Below are 22,584 nucleotides of genomic sequence, written 5' to 3'. Positions count from 1 at the left end.
GCCACTTACATTGCATTCAAGGTAGGCTACACATTTTTACATTTTGTCAGTTCATATGGGGAGCGCGGGGCACAACCTAACGCGGGGCTAGTTGTAACACGCTTGTTTTAAATACTTCCGCACATGCTAGGATGACGAAACTTGGTGTATTTACTAGTTGCCATATCAACACTATATATATATAAAAAAATCCAAAATTATTTATTTTTTGACATTTATTAAACCATAGCAAAAGTAAATTTCTTACTTAAGTTAATTTTTCATCTCTATTTTTTGTGTTTATTTAAAATAAGACAAATCTGATATTTTTTAAATCTCCAAGATGTTAAATAACCCAGTTGTGCAGGCGAGGGCATGTTGTAACACTGCGTTACAATGTGCCCCTATTAGAAATATGCTATTATATTCTATACTTTTATTAATTTTATTGAGAAAACGTGAGAAAAAGGTGAATAAAGACTGAGAGTCAATGTTCAGAAATTACTAATTATTTATTTGTTTTGAACTATGTTGTATAGCTGTGTTTTCCTGTGTTCGTAGTCAAAACTCAAAAATTAGTTTATATTTAATTATTAAAAATTGTCATTATTTTATATGAAAAAGTTTTTTAATTGTGTTTTATTTAGAAAATATTTTAGTTTGTTTTGTATATATTTTTTATTAGATCAGATAACATTTTAAGCTGTCATATGGTCATGTTACAATGTGCCCCACACATGTTACAATGTACCCTACCTATGGGGCATGTTGTCACATTTGACTTCCATTCTTTCGGGGTATATCAAGAAAAAAGTATATACTGTATTGATAAAACAAAAACACATAATTGTAGTAGACATGTGGGAAATTAATGTGGAAAAAAATAAATTCTCTGAACCATAAGTAGATACACAAACTGAGAAAGTCAAAAAGTGTTACTTTGTGCCCCGCTCTCCCCTACTTAGTCTGTTGATTTGCGACGGCCTATTGTTGCAGACACTCCGCTTTATTTATTTATTTAGCCTTTTTATATGGTTGTGATGAGCGCCGAGCGAGCCGCTGGCTGTGCTGCCGGTTGCGGGCGGCCAATCCGCCAAAAGGCGGCCGCATCTCCGCTTTATTTATTTATTTAGCCTTTTTATATGGTTGTGCGCCACAAGTTGTGATTGCGCCAATAGGCGGCCGCTTCCTCGCTTTATTTAGCCTATTTATTTGTTTGTGATGCGGCCACAACAAGTGATGAGACCAGGCGGCCGCAGTGGCATTTGCCCACATTGCCCAATGGCCAGTCCGTCACTGGCTACAGTTCATTTTCGGACGCGTTTCAGAATGGACTACACGGACAGAGAGAAGGCAGAACTCGCTTCGTGTTTATTTTTCTTTATTTGGCAAAAAGCACAACACTTTGTTTTTATTGTGAGTATACACAAAAATAATACACATTTAACAGAATCGATTGATGTATGAAACTTGTTTTGTAAAATCAAAGTCAAAAGAGAATTTCGGGTCTCAATCAACTCATAAGGAAAAAAATCGAGCAGATCACGCCGGCGTGATCTCAGACCCCTGAGGGTTAATCTAAAACCCACAACTTTACTGTCATTGAAAAGTAGTAATACTCAGTCTAGACAGCAGGTTTCAAATAATACTAACATATGAATAGCAAAAACGTCTCGGTTACGTATGGTAACCCTCGTTCCCTGAGTAGGGAACGGAGACGTCTCGTCGGAGGAGTTTCCAACGAATTGGGATCACGCTAGGGAGACCAACTGTCTTCGAGTGAAATAAAACGAGCCAATAATCATTGGCATGCAGGATTTGCATTCCGTGGCCCGCCTACCAGCGCGGGTATAAAGCGGAAGCGAGCGCATACACAAACGCTTTTCGCTGAGGAGCCGAACGGTGTCCAGTCCTCCGCGAAGGTACAGCAGCATGGCAACGGGACGAGACGTCTCCGTTCCCTACTCAGGGAACGAGGGTTACCATACGTAACCGAGACGTTCCCTTTCGTTCGGGAACTCCTACGTCTCGTCGGAGGAGTTTCCAACGAATTGGGATCCCTAATAAAACGCCATGGTGCTGGCCCCTTCCAGCGCCCTGCCTAAGCTTAAGCAGCAGTTTCTTGAAACTTATCTCTTATGTGCAGAAGCTTAGCTGGGAGAGTCACACTGCTGTTCCGCAAGACCCGCTCAGTGGACATTGGATAACACTGGGAAAGCGTGCCCAAGATGAAGAAGGGAACGCTGCGGAGCCCATAACCTGCCCGAAGGGAGGCACTAGGAATACACATGTGCACTAGCCCGTAGGGTAGTGAAACACATGGCGGTCCCTGAGGTAGTCCCAGCCCGTAGGGTGGGAGCGTACTCAGCAGAGACGACAGACAGAGTCTGTCAAGGGGAAGACACTGGCTAACCCGCAGGGTAGCCTGACGTGGAAGAACACCTATGGGGTCACCGTAGGAACCACTGCATAGGACCCCGGCCTAACACAGCTCACATAGAGAAAGGCCTGGCGACCGGCGATCCGCCTCGCCTGTCACCGGAGGGGGGAACGGAGGAACTCACGAGGTTAGCCGTTTGTTGGGTAACCTACGGAGCAAAATAACGCACGTATCTGGCCCATGGGGCGAGAATGGCGAAGCAAGCCGACACTAACCTAATTCCTCGCGCTACTGGCCGAAGCGAGTACACGGGAGGAAACCGGTTCTACACGAAGGCTATAAAACCTAGCGAACGTGTTGGGTGTCGCCCAGCCCGCAGCTCTACAAATATCTGTCAGCGAGGCGCCTTGAGCCAAAGCCCAGGAGGAAGCAACACTCCTAGTAAAGTGTGCCCTCAACCTAGGTGGACAAGGCACGTCCTGGGACTCATAAGCCCGGACGATAGCATCCACTAGCCAGTGGGCTAACCTCTGCTTGGAGACAGCCTTCCCCTTCTGCTGGCCTCCGTAACAGACAAAGAGCTGATCTGAGGTCCTAAAGCTTTGAGTCCTGTCAATATAACAGCGCAGAGCGCGAACAGGACAGAGCAAAGCCAGGGCTGGGTCTGCCTCCTCCGGGGGCAGCGCTTGCAGGTTCACTACCTGATCTCTAAACGGAGTGGTAGGAACCTTGGGCACATATCCGGGCCGGGGTCTCAGAACAATGTGAGAGAAATCCGGCGCGAACTCTAGGCACGATTCGTCGACCGAAAATGCCTGCAGGTCCCCTACCCTCTTGATGGATGCCAAAGCAAGCAGGAGAGCTGTCTTCATTGACAGAATATTTAGATCGACTGCATGCAAGGGCTCAAAAGGTGGATTCTGGAGTGCTCTGAGCACTAAAGTCAGATCCCAAGAGGGTACGGGGTGCTGATTACGAGGAGGATTCAACCTTCTAGCACCCCTGAGGAACCTGAGGACCAGGTCATGCTTTCCCAAGGACTTACCTTCTACTGCATCGTGATGTGCGGCTATTGCGGCAACATACACTTTGAGGGTGGAGGGAGACAGCCTTCGCTCCAACCCATCTTGCAGGAAGGAAAGCACAACACTGATCGGGCAAGTTCGGGGGTCTTCCCGATGGGAAGAGCACCAATCGACGAATAGGTTCCACTTCAACGCATAGAGGCGCCTCGTAGAGGGGGCTCTAGCGGAAGTGATGGTGTCTACCACAGCCTGTGGTAGGCCACCTAGAACCTCCACGTCCCGTCCAGGGTCCAGACATGAAGTTTCCAGAGGTCTGGACGCGGGTGCCATAGAGTGCCCCGTCTCTGAGAGAGAAGGTCTTTCCTCAGAGGAATGGGCCAAGGAGGGGCTGTCGCGAGGAGCATGAGTTCTGCAAACCAAGTCTGGTTGGGCCAATACGGCGCAACTAGCAGGACCTGCTCCTCGTCCTCCCTGACTTTGCACAAGGTCTGTGCGAGAAGGCTCACTGGGGGAAACGCATATTTGCGAAGACCCTGGGGCCAGCTGTGCGCCAGTGCATCCGTGCCGAGTGTTCCTTCGGTCAGGGAATAAAACAACTGGCAATGGGTCGTGTCTGGAGAGGCAAACAGATCTACCTGAGCGGCTCCGAAGATTCCCCATATCAGCTGGACCACCTGGGGATGGAGTCGCCATTCTCCCGGAAGTGGTGGCTGTCGTGACAGCTCGTCGGCTGCACGATTGAGCGCACCAGGGATATGAATGGCCCGAAGCGACCTCAGATGCTTCTGACTCCAAAGGAGGAGATGGCGGGCGAGTCGCGACATACGACGGGAGCGTAGACCACCTTGATGATTGATGTACGCAACGGTCGCAGTGCTGTCCGTACGGACCAGTACATGCTTGTGTCTGAGAAACCCCTTGAGGCGACACAAAGCTAGACGTACTGCTTGCAACTCTAGGCAGTTGATATGCCAATGCAGTTGGGGCCCCGTCCACAGACCCGAAACTGCATGCCCGTTGTACGTGGCCCCCCAGCCGTTGGCAGAGGCATCTGTGAAGACCACAGCATGCCTGGACACCTGGACTAGAGGCACTCCGGCCCGTAGAAACGCAGGGTCCGACCAAGGACTGAAGGTTTGGCGACAGTGCGGAGTGATGTTCACCCGGAACGTGCCGCTCTGCCACGCCCATCTCGGGACTCGATCGTGAAGCCAGCGCTGAAGCGGTCTCATATGCAGCAAGCCGAGCGGCGTTACCGCGGCTGCGGCTGCCATATGCCCCAGGAGCCTCTGAAAAAGTTTCAGTGGGACCGCTGACCTGCCTTGAAAGGACTTGAGGCAGTTGAGCACTGACTGGACGCGCTCCTCCGTGAGGCGCGCAGTCTGGCCGACCGAGTCCAACTCCATACCGAGATAAGAGATCCTCTGCACGGGGCAGAGTTTGCTCTTGTCCCAGTTGACCTGAAGACCCAACCGACTGAGATGGTGAAGCACCATATCCCTGTGTTCGCACAACAGATCTCGCGAGTGAGCTATTATGAGCCAGTCGTCGAGATAGTTGAGAATGCGAATGCCACGTTCTCTCATGGGAACAATGGCCGCCTCCGCGACTTTCGTGAAGACACGGGGCGACAGGGCCAGCCCGAAGGGTAGGACCTTGTACTGATATGCCCGACCCTCGAACGCAAACCGAAGAAACGGCCTGTGACGAGGAAGAATCGAGACATGAAAGTACGCGTCCTTCAGGTCGATCGCTGCAAACCAATCCCGGGGACGGATGCATTCGAAGATGCGTTTCTGCGTAAGCATTTTGAACGGGAGCTTGTGAAGGGCCCGATTCAAAACTCGCAGGTCCAGGATTGGCCGTAACCCACCGCCTTTCTTGGGTACAATGAAGTAAGGGCTGTAAAACCCAGACCTCATCTCGGCTGGAGGGACCGGCTCGATCGCGTCCTTCGCCAGCAGGACGTCGATCTCTTTCCGCAAGACAGGGGCATCCTCTAACCGCACACGGGTAAAGTGGACGCCCCTGAACCTGGGAGGCCGGCGAGCAAACTGAATTGCGTAGCCGAACCGGATGGTCCGGGCGAGCCACCGAGACGGTCTGGGAAGCGCTAGCCAGGCCTCGAAGAACCGAACCAGTGAGCCGACCCGGACCACCGGCGTACCCGGGGTGGGGCAGCGAGGTGGAAGGCAGGGACTCGACTCCGGAGGCCCTGGGGCGGCCGGAAGTGGAGTCTGGGTGTGACATGCAACACCAACCTGCTTCCACGCGGGGCAATCGACAGGGAAGGCCCGGAGGCGTTCGGCTGTTCGTTGCCCCGAGGCAAAGGAGGGAGGGAAAACGAGGAACGACGCCCGAGGGGATCGAGTCCAAGTATCCGCACCTCCCTGCCCAGTGGGAGATGAGAGTGATGAGGCCGAGGCAGCATCACTGTCATCTGAGCACTGGAAAGAGGGGAATGAGAGCGGCGAGGCAATGCTGCGGCGCACACTGTCATCCTGGCCCTCTTGGACGGAGGAGAATGAGAGCGGCGAGGCAACTGAGCGTCGTGCTGCACTACCAGTCTCGACCGTGTATGACCCAGGGGAAATAGAAATTGCTCTTTTGTTGAAACTTTGGGTACCGCTGGTCTGCTGGCCAGCGGCGGAACAGAAACAAAAGGAAACCAAAGATTCTCCACCCGGCCCTCCTCCGGGGGAAGGAGTGGTGCAGAGGCACCCTCCCGAAGAGCAACAGGTACGTCCCTTGGGTCGCCCGTCTCAGGGTCTCTTCCCTCTCCTTTTACCTGGAGGTTTAGAGGCGCTGGGAGCAGGCTGGGCAGCTCTCTTGCGGCCGGCACCCTGCGGCTTAGGTGAAGGCTGCTGCCTAGGCTGAGCAGGGGCGGAGGCGGCGGCAGGAGGGCGCCCTCGGCGACGAGTAGCCGGAGGCGGAGCCGGTGAAGACTGGGCAGCAGCACCCTTCTTCCGTGGCATGATGTGTTTAATCACCTCCGACTGCTTCTGGGCGGCGGAGAACTGTTGGGCGTAGTCCTCTACCGCGTCGCCGAAGAGCCCACCTTGGGATATGGGGGAGTTCAGGAGCTTACTCTTGTCCGACTCCTTCATATCGGCCAAGGTGAGCCACAGGTGTCGCTCCTGGACCACAAGTGTGGACATCGCCCGACCCAGGGAACGTGCGGTGACTTTCGTCGCCCGTAGGGCAAGGTCCGTCGCCGTACGCAGCTCTTGGAGCGCCCCTGGGGCAGTACCACTCTCCTGCATGTCACTGAGCGCCTTCGCCTGGTGAACCTGGAGAAGTGCCATGGCATGCAGGGCGGAAGCAGCTTCCCCACACGCACTATAAGCCTTTCCGGTCAGACCGGAAGAGAACCTACAGGTGCGGGAGGGGAGCGTGGGGTTACCCCGCCAGGTGGACGCGGTCTTGGGACACAGATGCATCGCCACAGACCGTTCCACTGGGGGGATGCCCTAGTATCCCTTCACTGCTCCACCATCAAGAGTGGTGAGGGAGGAAGAGGGAGAGAGTCTGTGTCGGGCCGCCAGAGGGGCCTTCCACGTCCTCGTCACCTCTTCATGCACCTCCGGAAAGAAAGGCACTGGAGCGGCGTGCTGAGAACCAGCACGGCCCGCGCCAAGATACCAATCGTCGAGCCGCGAGGGCTCGGGGCACGGTGGAGGATTCCACACGAGCCCGACACTCGCGGCCGCCCGGGCAAGCATAGCAGCCATTTCCGGGTCCGACTCGGGCAACGCTACCACACCCGAAGGGGGCAGCGCAGCCGAATCGTCCTCCCCAGAAGATGACTGCTCTCCCTCCGATGCCGCGATCGACATCTGGTCCTCTGGTGGAGCCCCAAAGGAAACAGCGGGAGTCACACGAGATGACCCGGCCGTCTCAATTGAAGACTCCGATGGCTGCGACACGGAGGATTGAGGGGCCCGTGGGGGTCTTTAACCCGGCGGGTTATTCCTCACAGTAATCCTCAGACCACCCATGGGATTAGCCGAAGTAGGCTTCTTCTGAAGTGAACCAGAAGAAGAACTAGATCGGGGAATCGCCAAAGGGACTCCCCCTCGTCTGAGGGATCTCAGTCTTAGTCTCAATGTCGCGATGGGCATGTTCCCGCAATGAGAACATGACTCATCCACTAACGCTGCCTCAGCGTGCGCGAGGCCCAAGCACGTGAGACAGCGATCGTGACCATCAGCCGGAGGCAGATATTGACCGCATCCAGAAACACACGGGTGAAACGTCATCCTTAAAAGGACGCGATCTTCACTCGTGTTGCTCTTTCAGAGAAAGTACTCTTTTAGTGTGCCGAAGCACGAGGGATCAACGCGGCAACACAGCGGGGAAACTGTGTGCACTCAACCGAATACCAGCTGTGACAACAGCTCTTTGAAAAAAGCAGCTCGCTTGAAGTGACAGATGGAACCCGGGAGATCGCGAAGATCACTGCCGCGCCGTAACACCAACACCAAGAGACTCCTTGAAACAGCAGACTCGTTGAGCTTCACGGAAACACAATCCAAAACGCTCATACACTCAGAGGACACAACCGGTCGGCTCCGAAGCAGAAAGCGTTTGTGTATGCGCTCGCTTCCGCTTTATACCCGCGCTGGTAGGCGGGCCGCGGAATGCAAATCCTGCATGCCAATGATTATTGGCTCGTTTTATTTCACTCGAAGAGTTTTTTTTTTGCATCTGTGTCTTTGGGCAGCCTGCCAGAGAGCAAGAGAGCTTCAACAAACTCCCAGAGCTGACACATGGATCACTAAAGAGATTAGCAGTACTGTGGGCTCTGTTCCAAAACATAACTGTCTATGAAGGCAGCATTTTAAAGCGTCAAATGCACTCATGACTCCACGGCTGTTCCAAACAACAGTGAAGTGATGCTGCCTACAAATATAATTTGACCCATGTTTAAGGCATCATTGGCATGTATGCATCTTGGAGAAAGCAGTCCCAGATTGCATTGTAACTACTGTGGTACACATTGAATGAGACACTTTGATTCTAAATATACTTTAAATTATATTTATGTTTGTTACATTTTATCCAAAGTGACTTACACTTCATTCAAAGTATACATTTTATAACTTTCTTTTATTTATTGGGAATCAAACCAATGACATTTGTGATGCAAGCACCACACTCTACTGTTTGAGGAATGCACATTTAATTTAATATCAAAAGTTAGAGTAATACATTGTGTATAGTATAATATATTTTATATTAATAGAGTAAATATAAAAAGTAATCAAATTCAAAATCCATTATTTAATTTTTAACTTTTAAAATGTAAAAAAAAAAGCATTACTGTAAAACCTGACTTAAATTTTTTTTATAGTGAATTTATAATGATAATATACAAAGCTATTGAAACAAATCCACCTGATCCTTTTTTAATTATCATTATAATGTATTTGGTTAGTAAAATGCTAACTTAAAAGGCCATTCATTTATTTCTAAAAACACTTATTTGTGTTTCACAATAAGATTGCGTGCATTGTCTGTCGAAAAATTTTTGTTTTCACAAGCTTAATTGAATAATTAGCAGGTTTGGTCACAGTTTATGTTTAGATGTTCTTGTAATGCATCTAAGTACTGAGTAATATTAATGAACATGTTTACTTTTGAAATAAATTCAGTGTGCCGAGTTGTTACCAATGCACAATGTTATAAATCAGTCATTTATGGTTAGGATACTGCCTACACAGACAGCAAGACAGCTTAAGTTTTGGAACAGAGCCAAAATGCACTTAGCTGATATCATTTTCAATAAAAGACAAGGAAAGTTTGCCAGGGAATTTATTTCCAGCAATAATAGGAGAGAGGTCTTCTTTCTGTTGCAATTCAAGCCATTTTATGACAGTTTTCTAGAAGGCATTGTGAGAGGACATTCTGACAGGAAATTCAGACAGCCGCTCTGAAAGTGGACGACAGGGGTTTTCTTTATATCGCAATGGCTGCCAACAGGGCAGCAGGGTAGCTAATATGCCTCACTTAAATTCATTAGCCATAGTCTCATAAAGAGAGTAATTATTAGAAGTCCTGCTCCTCCATCCTGTTAGCATATGAAGCAATTATAACGAACAACTGAATGTTAACAGGCTCATTAGATAGCGGAAGACCATACAAATGCCTCATTTCCATTCGGGGCCTGACAACAGACAAGGCCAGAAGAGAGACACAGCCAACTGGAAGTGGCACTTTAGCCTTGTGACATGCCCCCTCAAAAATAAAGCTGTTCAATTAAATCGTCTTGCCTTAATCCAAATGACTTCATTCCTGAGGGACACGTACAGGTCTCATTCCCGGCAGTCCATTAATGTTGAAATGCTGCAGGTCACCATGTATATAAACTTGCCATTAAGCACCTGCAACATCTTTGCCACTAAGTCGCCATATGCCAGTGTGCGACGCTCATGCAGTTTGTTAGTGGTAATTAGTTCAAGCAGTGAATCATCAAGATGAGGGATCTATCTTTGTAAATCAACTAACCACATAGAGGCTTTGCAGAGATAACGGTTCAGTTGATTTGAAATTAAAATTTGCAATGCAGTGACATGTTATCCTTTCTTGTCCTGTTTTTAGACACTTGTTTTGACGGGAATCCAATAAAATTTGAATGAATCGCTTTGGTGTGAGTAAGAATTTACTTGAAATGGTCAATACAAATTTTGTGGTGTAGAATTGAAAATAATCCAAGATATTTTAAATGAACAAAGATATTTGCTTGACTGTTTTTTTACCCCCTATTTCTACCACAAGGACCATTTGGAGTTCCTAAGGCACAGAGGGGCTGATAGTGATCTAGGCCTGCAGGCCAAATGTTTGTACTTTGGGGGTCGATGAATTGTCACACCTTTAGTACAGTGGGGGAAGTGTAATTATCTGATTGGTCAGTTTGAATGTCTCACATTTGGGTTTTAGTCACATGGTCAAGGAAAGGATAAAAGAAGATTGAAACTGTTGCTCTGTCTCTTGGATGCTCTGGCTCTCTTCTTCTTTGGGTCCCTTTCTTGGGGCTCTCTCCTTTTGCCTCCTCTTTTCTTTGTTTCTCTCTCTTTCTCTCTCTCTCTCTCTGGTAACATTTTACATGCTGGGTAAGATTAATGGTATAAGTTATCATCATCTCATACATCTATTTTGTAACTATTCTAAGTGTAACCATAACCATATTTTGTCATTAAACCTTTTCAATTACAACTAATGTGCTAACTACTGTAGTTTTGATTTGCTTATTGACTTTGAAGTGCTACAAATTGCAATACAATATTGTCACTCTCTATAGCAACGTTCTCCCACAAATATTAAGCTATTGTAACTGCACTTATTTCCGTCATTGGTATAAGTGGCAGTGGGTGGTATAGACAAGAAATGTGCAGCTTTCTACCATTTTGCTAATAACGTTTCTTTAGTCATTCGGCAGTCTTGCAGCTTGAACCACTGCAAGAATTCCACCCTTATCTGTGGGTTGCCTGCTTAGCATTTGCTATGGTGTCGTTCACACATTTAGTTAGTGCAGATCTTTTGTGACCTGCAAAAGGCTGTGGTACTTCTGTCTGATGTTTGCTATTCACACCCTCCTTGTAAATTTACTTGTCTGATCAGATTCAGTTTTAGTTGGTGCACCCCAGTTAAGGATGATTTGGTTTGCTATTACCTGTGCCACACTCCTAGCCTTGTTTTTTAAAGGCAAAAAATAAAGGCACACCCCTCCCCTTCTTGCACTGGGTAGTACACCAATGAAATATCACACTTCTCCAATTAATGCCCTGCTTGGCGATTATAATATAATGTATATTATAATTCGAGTTATAGTACAATTATATTATCTTTAAGAATATAAATTCAATTATTGTTGCTGGTCTCTGAAGAGTCTCTGGAACGGCTTATTTGTTAAAGTGTTCGTTTTTCAAAGACGATTTATTTTAGATTTGGCCCTGTAGTCGCAGCAGTACTGGCCAGTGCATTGTATGTGCAACACAGGTCAGGCTGAAAGCCAATGAGGGACTCTGTCGTTGTTAACACTCAATGAACCGCCAGCACATGCTAAACGCATGGTCAAATCTCTGCTCGTTATCATGTCAATACATTTGAATATGGAAAGGTTTTTGGCTCAGTGCTGATGAGATACACATTCGCTGTTTCTCTTTTTTCTTTGTGAACGAATAGTTGATTATTATTTTAACTCAGATTATATTTACCCACTTAGATCAGGAAACTATATCGCTTCGAGTTCCTCACCAGGTCTCCGGCACAAGTGGTCAGTCCCGAATATCAGAAGCAGAGGCAACTGGCTAAATATCTAGGATTTGCCGTAATTCCCACGCGCACAATCGAAGATACTTTCATCTAGCCCCCTTGGATGCCCTTCAGGAACTTAATTCAATCGTTTTACTTTAGTAGAGGTTTTGGCCACCATTAAAGACGTCAGTAGATCAACTTTACTTCTCTTTAATAGCTTTGGATTAGCCAAGCCTGTGATTATTCACGTACACTTACCTAAAGTAACATTAAATTAGAACAGAAGTCATCGGAAGCGTCCAAGCTAGGTTGACCAACCAGCATCTTGCTGATTCTAGACGGACTAACCCATCCTCTCATCCAAGTAGCCTGCTGCACTTACTTTCTGATATCAGTTATTAGCCGTCGCTAATCTCTGACGCAATCTTGTGGTAATATACGGATCCACTAATCTACTTGGAAAAAACATCTCAGAGTAATTCAGAAAAAATTCAAACGTAAGAATTTATGATTTTTGTTCAAAGTTCAGAGTTACTGTATTCTCTGACGCGTCTCTGGAACGCTGAATATGAAAAGGTTTTTGTTTCAGGATTGATGGGATGCACGTTACTCTTTTTAGATTTCTTTGTCTTGTGATTTACATTGTAGCCACATGGCAATCCTATGCTCTTTTTATGGTTTTACTGCAGTTTTATCAAAGCAGAGTTTTCCACCAAGAAGACAAACAAATTCAACAAACACACTTGATATTTAATCCAGTTTACACAAGACACGTGGCCTAGCATGCATGGAATCTACGACCTTTTACCTAAGTGTTTCATACAACACTAACAGTAAAGCAATCTTGTGTTTTTAAAGAATAAACTTAACTAGCCTATGTGCACATTTTCGTAGCACAAACAACTATAAAGTGTGTTCTATTGAGAGAAAATGTGTGTTCCGCGGAGAGAAAAAAAAAGTTTGAGAGAAAAAATTATCACACTGATAGCAAAAAAGCATTTCATGAGAGAAAAAAGAATATTTGAGAGAAAAAGCTTTCATACCAATAGCAAAAAATAATAATATTTGAGACAAAAAAAAAGTTTTGAGAGAAAGTATTTTCTCATAGAACATACAAAAATATAAATTTGAAATTTATCTCTTTCAAAATACTTAAAAAAAAAAAACTCTCAAATATATATTTTTTGCTATCAGTGTGAAAACATTATCTCTAAAAAAAAAGAGTTTCTCTCAAAACACTTTTCTTTGCTCTCGATGCAATTTCTTGCTCTCGTGTCAGGATTTTGCTTTCACTGTGAAAATTGTGTCATGGGCGGGGCAACGTTCCTATTGGCCAGTCGGGTGAGCATCGTCTTGTCTTGGGAGTCGAACTGAATCATTACACCATTGTTCGGTTCACCGGCATAGATGCCGCCTCTGCTTTAGTTGAGCACGGACCCTCCAATGTTTGGGTAAGATGATGACACACACAACTCGATGGGTAGCTGGCTGAGCAAGTTCAGCATCACTGAATATTAAACATTAAAAAATAGCACTCATATTCATGAATGAATGTGTATTATATTATTAGCTGCCCTGTCGCTGTTCTTGTGGAAGAATTACTGATGAAATCAGAAATCAGCCGTGCCCTCTCCTGTGTCTCAGGTGTATTTAACTGGAAAGGGATTTTGGTTTAGATGTACAAACATATTTAAAATAACTATCTTGCGCCAATGTACTTTACTAAAAATCATTTTAAATGGCTTACCTGTGGTCGGTTTTCCATGCTGGGATTTAAAAGAAAAAATAATTACCATGACAGTACAGGCACACACATATTCGTGGGTTGCTAATGTAAGAGTTAGTCCTAGACCTACAATTTACCTTGTCAGCTCTAGACCTCGGCTAGATGGTAAAAAATATTTAGAATAAGCCCTGTGTAGCTCAGTTTGCAAGCTACACATGCAGTGTAGCTAAACGTGTAGTGCAACAACCATACAAAGACTATTTTAAACAAAACTAGGTGGGACACTTTCAAACGGTATATCAATCACTGTCTAACGTTAGCTAGCTATAGGGTTGCCACCTTCCATGCGTACTAACGTTAGTTGAAAGTTGTACAGGAGGTTGTATATGATGAACAAGCAGTTACTCTTCAGGTGCTTTGAGGCTAGCAAAGGTAGAAACTAGCTCACTACTCACTAAATAAGGAGTGAAACTATCTAAATCAAAACATTCATTTGGCATTTGATTTAAAAATAGTATAAACCAGGTGAGTTTGCAAGTTTTCCTAGCATGATGGCTAATTAGCGATTAGCTTTACTAGCGATTAGCAAGCTAATAATATAATACACATTCAATCTTGAATATGAGTGCTATTTTTTAATGTTTAATCTTCAGTGATGCTGAACTTGCTCAGCCAGCTATCCATCGAGTTGTGTGTGTAGGGCTGTAGTCAAGACCACCTTTGTCGAGTCCAAGTCAAGACCAAGTTCAAAGAGGTCTGAGTCCGAGTCAAGACTGAGTCCAGGACAGGACAGGAAAAAAGTCTTATGCATGACATTATAAAGACAATCATTTTGGGTTATTATTTGTAGATCTAAAAGCAAAAACAGTGTCACAACACCCAGGATTTTTAAGTATAGATATTCCCCTTGATATCATATAATCTTCTAATCTAACATTAAAGAAAACAGAATGATGACATATGGTGATACCTCATAATAGCAGTGTTAGAACTGATATACAAACACCAACCCACTACTATTACCACTGCTAGGTACTAGTACTGAGCATTTGAGCAACTAAATGACAATATAGCTTCACTCCAGTAAAATATATCTGTGATAATTTCTTCACGTTAAATAGTGCAGCAGATTAATGGCATATTTCAAGAGAATCGTTCAAATTGGTATAGAAGCATGAAATTTGGCACAGATACTCTCTAAGGGTCACTCTTTGGGAAAAAGGCGCTGGCCATCCAAAAATTCAACATGGCGGCCATTTTTTCAAGATGGCCGCTATTTCTGTCAAATGCGCATTATGTCAATCGTTCAAACAGTGATGTAGGCATAACATTTTGTGAAAATACTCTCTTCAGAATGTTTTTTTTTTGGAAAACGGTGCTTGTCCCTCAAAAATTCAAGATGGCAACCATTTTTCAAGATGGCCACCATTTTTCAAGATGGCTGCCATTTTTCTTGAATCCTTAATTATTATTTTTTCAAATGGTGATGCTATCATGAAATTTGGTACAAATATTCTTAAAGGAACATTATCATGGAAAAATTATTTTTTCATTGTGTTCACATATTAGATGGGGAAAAATACAGAGGCATTTATGGATATCTACTTTTGTTATCCTGTAAATCATAATATACTGTCAATAGCCTTAAAACATGATTTTCGCTATGTTTTTTGGAATAAAATTTTATATAAATCAGGCTAGGAATAATATATTTACAGATCCCTCTGTAAATGTCTTCATAATATAACTAGGTACAAGACTGGAAAGATTGGTGTATATAGGTTCTACTGAAGCGGAGATTTCAGACTTGGAGTATATATGAGAGAAAGGTCATTTTGAGAAAACGGGCTTTAAAGATTTATCATCAGCCAATGAGATTGCGCATTCAGCCCTTTTACTTTTGCGATTGGTTGCTGATAAAAAGGAAATGACCATATTTGGATCCGACAGCATTGTACAGTGAAGAGAGAGCTTTCCAGCGGTGCCTGTGAAGACATAGAGCAGACAGAGATCGCGGATCGGCGGGAGGATTTACAACGACAACTTTTGTTGAATTTACGCGAAATCTACAGACGCAAACAGACAAAGTGTAGTAAAATAAAGATCTAAATGTGTTTTTTGGACTTTTTTTCACCACAGTCTGAAAGAAGACATGTTATTGAAGACAAATATCCAAAAATCTCAAAATTGACCAGTAAAAAAAAAAACAATGTTTTTGCCTGCCATGTCTCACCTTAATATTCGACAGGAACAGTGGCCATCTTTAAAAATGGTGGCCATCTTGAATTTTTGAGGGACAAGCATCTTTTTCAATTAACATGTCCTTTAGAGAGTATATTTTTATCAAATTTTATGCTTGGATCACTGTTTGAATAATTGATATAATAAGCATTGAATAGCAATGGCGGCCATTTTGAAAAAATGGCCGCCATATTGAATTTCTGAGTGGCCAACGCCTTTTTCCAAAATAGTGGCCCTTAGAGAGTATCTGTGTCAAATTTCATGCTTCTATACCAAAGTGAACGATTTTTGTACTAATCTGCTGCACTAAAACCGAACTTTTATTTTGACGGGTTTCTGAGCGTATCAGACGATGAAATGCTGAAGATGAACGTGTACTTGAGTACGTGTAGTACATGAACCTGCACTCATTTGCAGAGACTCGCTGAACATCAGACTTTGATAGCAGTCTTTAATATTCACAGTCACTAGTCCATATAGCAATTTGATATTATGATCGGCAGTGAATAGACGGATCTGTTATTTCAGCTAGGCTATGTGCCGGTATTGCAGTAGCAAATAGTAGAAAATAAATAACACACGTGCAGGTCGTCATCTACGGAGGTTTCTGCAGAAGTCTGCGGGAAGCATACTACAATTATACGTTATTACTGGGAACATAATAAAGAAACCTTGACTCGGTCGAGACCAAAAGCCAATTTGGCAAGACCAGTGGCCGAGACCGAGACAAGTCCGAGTCCGAATACCAGCGAGTCCGAGACAAGTCCGAGACCATAGAAAAACCAAGACCGGACTCGAGTACTACAGCCCTCATCATCTTACCCAAACATTGGAGTGTCCGTGCTCAACTAAAGCAGAGGCGGCATCTACGCCAGTGAACCGAACAATGGTGTAATGATTCAGTTCGACTCCCAGACAAGACGATGCTCACCCGACTGGCCAATAGGAACGTGGCCCCGCCCATGACACAATTTTCACAGTGAAAGCAAAATCCTGACACGAGAGCAAGAAATTGCATCGAGAGCAAAGAAAAGCTTTTTGAGAGAAACACTTTTTTTTAGAGATAATGTTTTCACACTGATTGAAAAAAAAAAAACTCTCAAATGTATATTTTTTTGCTAAGTATTTTGAGAGATTTTTTTTCTCAGAAATAATAAAAAAATTCAAATTTATATTTTTTTATGTTCTATGAGAAAATACTTTCAAATATTATTTTTTGCTATTGGTATGAAAACTTTTTCTCTCAAAAATATTTTTTTCTCTCATGAAATGCTTTTTTGCTATCAGTGTGATAATTTTTTCTCTCAAACTTTTTTTTTTCTCTCTCAGATCATTTATTTTCTCGCATGAAATAAAGACACAATTCTAGCTCCATACTTACCCTCTTCATGGCGAGTTTCAATTGTTGCCATCAGAGAGACGCCATATGGCAACCGCGGACAAGGAAAGTTTACCAATTATCCTTTGTGCTGTAAACATTTTAAATTTTAGTGACTATTTTTTTATTTATTTCTTTTAAAATTGTGTATTGCATGTTTTTCTTATATGTATTTACAATGCTATCTCATGACCAAAATTCATACAAATTCGTAAGAGTGAGTATATGGTGGCTACTTCATACGACTTCGTATTTTGTCTAAACCCCACTGATGGGTTTAGACAACCCATAAAATTATATATTGCTGTGTATCAAATAATGACAACCCATAAAATTGTGTATTGCATGTTTTTCTTACATGTATTTACAATGCATCAAATTATGTATTGTTATGTATCAAATTATGACAACCCATAAAAATGTGTATTGCATGTTTTTCTTATGTGTATTTAGAACGCTATCTCACGACCAATTCGTACGAGTGAGTAAATGGTGGCTAATTCGTACGACCTCACTCGTACGATTTAGCAAAAAAAAAAAAATCGAGTGAGGTCGTATGAATTCGTACGAATTAGCCACCTCGTAAAATTTGTACGAATTGCCGTGAGATTGTGTTGATATTTATGTGGTGAAGCCAGAGCCAATTTTCCACAACGTGGATAATAATAAATTAAAGTAAGTAAAGTAAAGTTTTCTTATTCTTTTCTAATGTCAAAGAAGAGCAGAATTGACAGAGGTTTAAATAAATACAGCAAAATAAATAAATAAATGAATCAGCTTGTGCTTTGACTTCATCTCCTTGATTACTTCATTACATTTGCAAATTAGAGAGTTATTGATGCTGATTTGTCAGAACATCTACCTTTAAGAAAACGATGCAATTTGATAACTAAAGAAATTTAGTTTTTTAATGTTTGCATCAGCAGGAGCACATTTGAAAAGGTCAAAGAATATGAAAATTAAAACATGATTATTATAGCCTGTAATTTGTCTGTACTAACATATTGTTCAGAATATGACATATGGTAAATACTGGTAAAATGTACCAACAATCACATTTAAAAATAAACACTTCATGGCAGTCCATAAAAATAACCTGTAGTTCTCATTTGATGACTGATGCCTCACCTTTTTTATGTAGTGATAGATGTTGCCATGTCAAAAAACACATCTGGACCAGGGGATATGAAAGTTTTTCCTTAGGCCGATCACATGCGCTGAAAAAACTGTTTCTCCCTAAAGTCAGAGTGCAAGTGCAGGGCAATACTTTTTCTTTTCTTTTCTTTTTTTTTCAAAGTGGCTGCTTTGTAGAAATTGACAGGCAACTATGCCAGTACATAGCCGAAATAAGAAATGAGCTGCTTTTAGGACCGCAGTAAGCTTTTCTTTGACTGTATTTTTGGGCTTGCCATCTTCTAACATAACACTCTACAGATAACAGGCGTTCAGCAGAATCCAGTTCATTCTAACCATATGGTGAGTGATGAAATACACAACACATTTTATTTTTAGACCTAGCCACTTGGGAAAGTGTGTGTCCACGGTTAGCAGTGTGTGTATGTTCTGCTCTTAATGTGTGTGCACTAACTTTGATGGGTTTCTGAGTATGGGTTACCATACATGGCCTTCACATGCATGTCACCTTCACTTTAATAGAATTTTTTTGTTTTGTTTTGTTTTTTTGCCGTCTTTATTCTTTGATAAGTCTGCTTACAAAAGTAGGAGTAAACCTCTTTCACCATTCATTATGTGAACAGTGGACATGTCCACAGTGTACTTTCAGCAAGTTAAGCACAAAAAGATTCTGGAGACCTGCACAATGGTACGGGGAACTTTAGGATTGTGGCGATAATATCTCCTTGTGCTTTCCGGGGAAGTGAAAAGCATTTCTGGATTTTCTAAAGTGCTGCACTTGGCAAACAGACTGTAAAATCTCCCTTGTCATGTCAGAGTACTGCACACTCAATCTGAGCAACACACACTGATACAGTGGCAAATATCTTAATAATATAGGCCCTGTGAGACGCAGGCTTTTGTCGTAGCAAGGGAAGGATCTATGCTGAGCACTGAGAGCTCTGCAGATGCTGAAGTCAAGCCAAGTCTGGTGGAAAGCCTCACATCGGATTCATTTGTAAGTGCATCAGGTAATACGCTGCCGACTTGAATTTTAAACACTGTATATGACATTTAATGAGGTCAACAGAGACTTTGTCATGGTAACAACATTTGTAATCCCCAGCGAATTGAGTTGATTTACGCTATTTGCTTTCCCATTCAGAGCGACACACACACACACAAAAGCCAGCGCATCACCACCTGTGCTAAAATATCAACACATAAAGCCCTGATCAAGTGCATCTACATATGTTTAGGTTTAGTAAACAGGTTTGGCTTTATACACATTGGCTCTGTTCCAAATCCTAGTAAGTTGCCTAGAAACGTATTTGGCATTAGTTAAATGTAACCTCATTCGTGACTGATTTGGAGGCATAAGCCACACAGGAGGCGTTACAATTTATTTCAATCGGATCTTCCATTAGCATATTGTTAAATGTTGTGTTTGCCAATTTCCAGCCAGCTTTCTATTGTTACTATTTCATCAGTATATGTAAATTAACAATGCGTTTTCTCTCTCCGGCTGCATCCAAAATCACATTCGTCCCTACTACACTATATACTGTAGTAGGCGGAAAAAAAGTGTCACAAAATAAATATGTCAGAATTCACAGCACTCATAAAGTAGGCAAAAAGTACCTGGATGATCTACTTGATTCAGCGAGATTCTGAAGTGTGCATATGATGGACACTTTACTGTCCCATAAGGCCACTGGAGATGATTTGTGAATGGCAGTGAAGTGACGCAATGGATGTTGGTAGGTCACGTGACGAGGGCAACATAGCAAATGTATTACGTCCAGATTACATCCATACTACTAGTGTTGGGTCCGAGTCCACCTTTGTCGAGTCCGAGTCAAGTCCAAGTCCTTACCAATCAAGTCCGAGTCCAAGTCCGAGTACAAATGGGCCCGAGTCGGACTTGAGTCCGAGTCCTTAACATCCGAGTCCGAGTCGAGTCCGGCCGAGTCCACAAAGATTTCAATGATTTGAAATTGACCTTTCACAAAGACCCGCCCATCTTAGTTACTGTTGCTACGTCTGACAAGCCATTCTGCTCTCACTCCACATGACATGTTCTCACACAGTGAAACATTTATTGCGAAGCAAAGAGGATACTGACAATGCGCCAACAGACAAGACAGAGCAGGGTTCTTTTGGTATAAAATAAAGTCTCAGCTTTAAAATTGAGTAATTTTGTGAAATTCAAACAATAAACACCATTTTGTGGCGCTTTACTGTATAGCGCCTTAGTTCAAGCAGCATGTGAACTGATCATCTATTTTAGTTATAGCACGATTTAAACATGAATGAACATTAGAAATGCAAAAATATTTCAATACACACCTTTTAGTTTTGGTTTGTTTGTCAGACAAAAATGGTGGATATCTGCTTTATGATTGGTCACATTATTCAGAATCTGCAAGGTAATGCTCAAGAATATGCAACACGATTTATTAAGAGCCAGGGGTAAACGTTTGATCAAGAAGATAGTGATATGTACATTTTTCTTATTTTCTTTTATGTTAATATCGTATTTAGCCTCTGAAGGGCAGTATTAAATTAATTAATGAATTTTTAAACAAAATATGAACAATTTACACTGATTTACACGCCCTGGCTCTGAATGGATGTTTCCTTCTTGTACATCACTGAATGTTTTCAGTGTGTGTAATACCAGTAGTTGTGTATGAATCCCAGTGTGAAAAGATGGATCTCAAAATCATACAATCACTGCTAGTAAAGAGTCAAATATGCAGAAGATGCTGGAAAAGCAAAGAATGTGCAGGAGCTGGAGGACTTTTCTGAAGACCATTGGGCAGTTTAACTGTTCGGGACAAAGGGTTTCATGAACAACCATTAAAAAACAAAAAACAAAAAACAGTTGTGGATCATTCAGGTAATGACACACAGTATTAAAAATCAAGCTTATGTAATTTGTCTTGTAATTTGTGTTTGTATTTTGTCTTGTGGACTAGGCTATAGCCTAGGCTACTTAAAGGAGAACTCCGGTCAATTTTAACATTGAGCTCATTTTTTTGTAAATTTGGAGTGCTGTCAATACAGAGAACAACGACAAAAATCGGTGTTGCCTACACTGTGTTATCCTCTTTTTTTAAATTTGCACCCTGTTGACTTCAATGGGGCAAGTACTAAACCTGCTTTTAGCCTCTTAACATCCTTGATGTGTCATTACAAGTGCACAGCCAATGTGAGTGATTCCTTCAGAGTGATCACGGGTGAATCTGACTGCAGTAGATGTGAAAGATATTAATAAAAATGATGTTATTTCAGCCAGCGCACATACCTGTATTTACTTCCTGTTTTCGGTCGAAGTCCATAGTAATCGATTGTCGAGTTCACGCGCGTGATCATAGGTAACTAAACCTATGCGTGTGAACTCGACAATCGATTACTGTGGACTTCGACCGAAAACAGGAAGAAAATACAGGTATGTGCGCTGGCTGAAATAACATCATTTTTATTAATATCTTTCACATCTACTGCAGTCAGATTCACCCGTGATCACTCCGAAGGAATCACTCACATTAGCTGTGCACTTGTAATGACACATCAAGGATGTTAAGAGGCTAAAAGCTGGTTTAAAACTTGCCCCATTGAAGTCAACAGGGTGCAAATTTTAAAAAGAGGATAACATGGTGTAGGCAACACCGATTTTTGTCGTTGTTCTCTGTATTGACAGCACTCCACATTTACAAAAAAATTAGCTCAATGTTAAAATTGACCGGAGTTCTCCTTTAAGTAAAGATCATGTTCCATGAAGATATTTCAGATTTTAAAATAGTTGTATCTCGGCCAAATATTGTTCTATCCTAACAAACCATACATCAATGGACAGATTATGTATTTAGCTTTCAGATGATGTATAAATCTCAATTTAAAAAAAAAATTACACATCCAGGGTCACATATTAGTGTCCACACCAGTGGACAACATCGTTCTGTTTATTCTAAGCACAAGCTGCAGTTTTGTAGTCTGCCGCTTTAAATGCTCGAGTTCTTTAAAGCAGGATGGATTCTCATTGGCTGTCAATAGTTTTATTGCTTATTAGCTGGGGAAAAAAATAGTTCTTAAAGTGATTCCAACAATATGTTTTTTTTTTGTTTTTTTTTTTTTTTCATTATCATTATAGCTGTGGTGTGAACTCTGCTGTTCTTTAATATTGAGAACGATTTTTAGAACGGGCCTTGACAGGGGGACGATGCCAAAATCAAAATGAAAGTTTTTGACAAATGTCACAGCAATTTTATCCGTTTTCTCTAGTCATGTAGCACCAAAAAAAAAAAAAAAAAAAGTTTTGTCAGCAGTGAATTCACCCTGTAAGCTAATAATACATAAACAAATAATAATAAAAAAATACACCACACAAACAATTAATGGGTAAAATAGGCCATGTTTTGATCTGTACTTATGGCACTGAATAAATTCAGTGTGAATTTATTTTATAAAGTATTTTTATAAA

This window comes from Scardinius erythrophthalmus (assembly GCF_964197995.2).
Source record: "Scardinius erythrophthalmus genome assembly, chromosome: 8".
Lineage (NCBI taxonomy): Eukaryota > Metazoa > Chordata > Actinopteri > Cypriniformes > Leuciscidae > Scardinius > Scardinius erythrophthalmus.
Note: the sequence above shows the minus strand (reverse complement) of the source record.